The following is a 4,864-nucleotide window of genomic DNA, read 5'->3' on the forward strand; positions in this document are numbered from 1 at the left end:
AAATTACTTGTAGATTAATGACTGTCAACACAATTGTATGCTAAGTTTGACACTGAAGGAGAGGACACAGATGTCACAAAAGATGAGAGGCATTTTCGGGAAGGCAGAAAGAAAGTAATTTGAGCAACAACAAAATTGTGAACAATTTTGAATTGATTTTCGGACATATGCATGTTACACATTTGGATCGGTTTGGGGTCCCGCTGACCGATGCACTCAAATCTTAAACATTTGAACCAGGGACTGATGCATATACAGTTGAAGTCGGAAGTTTACATACACTTAGGTTGGAGTCATTAAAACTCGTTTTTCAACCACTCCACAAATTTCTTGTTAACAAACTATAGTTTTGGCAAGTCGGTTAGGACATCTACTTTGTGCATGACACAAGTCATTTTTCCAACAATTGTTTACAGACAGATTATTTCACTGTATCACAATTCCAGTGGGTCAGAAGTTTACATACACTAAGTTGACTGTGCCTTTAAACAGCTTGGAAAATTCCAGAAGATGATGTCATGGCTTTAGAAGCTTCTGATAGGCTAATTGACATAATTTGAGTCAATTGGAGGGGTATCCCTGGATGTATTTCAAGGCCTACCTTCAAACTCAGTGCCTCTTTGCTTGACATCATGGTAAAATCAAAAGGAATCAGCCAATATTTTTTGGGGGAGACCTTCGCAAGTCTTGTTCATCCTTGGGAGCAATTTCCAAACACCTGAAGGTACCACGTTCATCTGTACAAACAGTAGTACGCAAGTATAAACACTATTTGACCATGCAGCCGTCATACCGCTCAGGAAGGAGACACATTCTGTCTCCTAGAGATTAACGTATTTGGTGCGAAAAGTGAAAATCAATCCCAGAACAACAGCAAAGGACCTTGTGAAGATGCTGGCGGAAACGGGTACAAAAATATCTATATCCACAGTAAAACGAATCCTATATCGACAACCTGAAAGGCCGCTCAGCAAGGAAGAAGCCACTGCTCTTAAATCGCCATAAAAAAGACAGACTACAGTTTGCAACTGCACATGGGGGGGACAAAGATCGTACTTTTTGGAGAAATGTCCTCTGGTCTGATGAAACAAAAATAGAACTGTTTGGCAATAATGACCATCGTTATATTTGGAGGAAAAGGGGGGAGGCTTGTAAGCCGAAGAACACCATCCCAAACGTGAAGCACGGAAGTGGCAGCATCGTGTTGTGGGGTTGCTTTGCTGCAGGAGGGTCTGGTGCACTTCACAAAATAGATGGCATCATGAGGGGGGGAAATTATGTGGTTTTATTGAAGCAACATTTCAAGACATCAGTCAGGAAGTTAAAGCTTGGTCGCAAATGGGTCTTCCAAATGGACAATGACCCTAAGCATACTTCCAAAGTTGTGGCAAAATGGCTTAAGGACAAAGTCAAGGTATTGGAGTGGCCATCACAAAGCCATAACTTCAATCCTATAGAAAATGTGTGGACAGAACTGAAAAAGCGTGTGCGAGCAAGGAGGCCTAAAAACCTAACTCAGTTACACAAGCTCTGTCAGGAGGAATGTGCCAAAATTCACCCAACTTATTGTGGGAAGCTTGTGGAAGGCTACCCAAAACGTTTGACCAAAGTTAAACAATTTAAAGGCAATGGTACCAAATACTAATTGAGTGTATGTAAACTTCTGACCCACTGGGAATGTGATGAAAGAAATAAAAGCTGAAATAAATCATTCTCTCTACTATTATTCTGACATTTCACATTCTTAAAATAAAGTGGTGATCCTAACTGACCTAAGACAGGGACTTTTTACTAGGGTTAAATGTCAGAAATTGTGAAAAACTGAGTTTAAATGTATTTGGCTAAGGTGTATGTAAACTTCTGACTTCAACTGTAGGTGAATCGTTACATCCCTATTATAAATGATACTAATTCATTGATAACACCCAGACACTGCCTATGGCAGTTCTCTAAATAATTTAATCGTGGCTTGACTCTGACACCGACTGAGGGTGTCCGAATAAAAAACAGACCATAATGACAGAGACTGGTCCTTCATCAGTGGCAGCTGGTGATCAGCAAAGATGAGGTAGGTGGGCAGGTTCACTAAAGATCTGAAAAGGTTAATGGCATGATTTTTCTTGGTGTTATAATTGTATTGATTAAACAAATTGCAAAGCATGATTTCTGAGCACCTAATACATTAGAAATAAGATGGCTCATAAGAATCAATCAACTGACAATCAATTAAAGGAGAAGTTGTATTTTTACAACTAAATTTAGGTATCGCTCAAGTCGCACAAAAGGAAATATAATGTTGCGGATAAAGTTTGGAATGACACAATTTCATGTGTACAACATCGAAAGCCCTGCATCACTATACTGAGAGCTTTGCCGTTTCTAAAATTACATATTTGGTTGTTTTTGGAGCCTTTGTTCATGTTTTTTCAGGGCCCCCATACTATACAACGTGGATGAGGAAGTGATTTGCTGTTTGTTTCTAAAGGTGTCTGGATCCTTCTATAAGAAACAATTTCCATAAAAAAGAAACAATTTCCATTTGGTTGTAAAAAAATAAAACTTATTCAACAATCATTCAACTATTGCAATTTTTTGAGTACTTGAGCATTTCTTTTAGCAGAGAAGCTTGTTTTCTTCCTATTGTGGTATAGTCCTTACATAACATTCAATGTTCAGTCTTGAGTATTCTAGGCCTCATGCGTAAGTATCTTATTTTCTTTGCCGAAGATATGGGTGGGCTTCTAAATTCTGACTCAGCACAATCTTAATGTGCATGAAGGCAAATCTCCTGGTGGTAATACCTCATTATAAAAAAGCACAGCTTGGGCTTTTCTCGGAATGTATTGGATTGATTTTAAATCTCTTTAGGAGAGTATCCCACCTAAATTTTGGAATGGCTTAAGGTGAGGAAGATAAGTACAGTTTACTGATGTTTTACAGTTCTCCTCTAATGGTTAGGGGTTGAGATTTTTGGCAGGGTAATCTGATTCTCGAGCTGAACCATAAAAAACATACACCTTGAGCTGACTGACCTTTAGGAGCAGGTGACAGTGGGACATTTTCATGCAGGTCTCCCCCTCACTGGCCCCGTCTCCCTGGCAGCGGTACAGCTGGGCTGCCTGGAGGCAGTGACCAGCCGCCTGGCTGTGGTTCCCCAGGGTCTCATAGGCTACGGCCAGGTTGAACTGGAGGTCTGCTATCCGCTCGCCCCTCTCTCCTGGCTGGGCCCGCTTCAGGAAGTCCAGCCCCTTCAGGGCTTTACCCGCCTCCAAGTAGGCAGCTCCCAGGTTAAAGGCACATGCCCGCTGGACCCTGGTCGCCTTTAGCTGTGGGTGATAGAGTATGGTAAGAGAGAATACTTAAACATTATAAAAGCTAGCATAAGTACCAGTAAAAATGATGCAGCATATTTGACTTTCTTCCATACAGTATGTCTAAATATTGTGGTTGTCAGATGTATGTCATTGTGAAAACCAATTACTATTTGGGGACAATAAAGATTGTGTAAATACTGTAATTCATTTGGACTTGGAACCAGACAAGTTTTTGTTGCCTGGACATTTTCCAAACAATAAAATCAGGTGCTCAGTTCTCCCTCTGACAGTATTAGCAAGCCCTATATTATATGGGTGAGGTGCAGGACAAAATGTCTCAAAATGGACAACAAGGAAGTAGCCTAAGTAATGTCACCTCTATGGAAGCTTTGAAGGCCTTTTTGAAGAGGCTGAGGGATACTTCACAGTCCCCTTGCTTTAGGGCAATGTGGCCAGAGGCTGTGAGATCCTCAATGTCCATCTGGACCTTCAGGACATAAGCCTCTTTGTCTTTGCTCTTTACACCCCGTCACTCTTATTTTTCCTGCCCTCATGTAATGGGTAGCTATCAGATGCCATGTTGGTTTTGCCAGGGAGTGGCTACAGTATAGCATTATGAGGAAACTGATGGAAAGAGGAGAGCAAAATAATTTTGAAGGTCTGATTGTCACACTCACTCAGGTCATGACACTGAAAGAACTGCCCTCCTTTGGTGATAGTGAGAACTTGCTATGTGGCAAACAACATGAGGACTCACTCAGTGCCTGTCCTTTTCAAATAAATGTTGAAGTTTAACCAAGTCTATTATGAGCTCACCGAAAGGCATTTATTTTATAGCCAGAATTATCGCATTCAAATAAACATTTTTGAGAAGTAGCATGGACAGATGTTTATCATGTTTGCTAGCTAACTTACTTACTTGAAACCACATGACTAATTAACGCATTAGCTTCTCGAGTCTTGGTAACATGGCTAACGTAGCTAGTTTAGTTAGCTATTTCAAGATGAACAGCCATCCAAGACAGAGCCGTTGAAATGAGTTAGTTAGCTTGACAAATACATTGGTCAATTATCCGTACAGCCGTAAACCCTAGTTAGTCTATATCACACGTTTTAGCTGGCATTTCTTGTTAGCTAGTTGCTAGCTAATGTTAGGGAGTTACTGGTTTCTGGAGACAGGGAAAGCTATGAAGTAGCAGGTCTGTTGCTATGGCAATATTAAATAGGAAGTGAGGAGTATTTGGCCATATACATTATTTTCCACAATTAACAAGGAGACTGAAGCAGCAACTTAAATATCGTATTGCTAGCTATGATTATTTACAAAATGTTTAAAAAAAAATTTTTTTTTTTAATTAAGTAACGAGTAAACATCTCCCAGAAAGTTATTTATGGTTATCACGTATGTTTCGAACGTTTCTCAAATACACTTCATGTACCACAATACAAAGTGACCAACTGTATTGGCCAATCAGAACAGCTTCTGATTAGCCAATGAGTGGATGGCGGGATATTCAAAGTTCAAATTTGACGGAACCTAAACAGAAAAA

This window comes from Salvelinus namaycush, chromosome 5 (assembly GCF_016432855.1).
Source record: "Salvelinus namaycush isolate Seneca chromosome 5, SaNama_1.0, whole genome shotgun sequence".
Taxonomy (NCBI): Eukaryota; Metazoa; Chordata; class Actinopteri; order Salmoniformes; family Salmonidae; genus Salvelinus; species Salvelinus namaycush.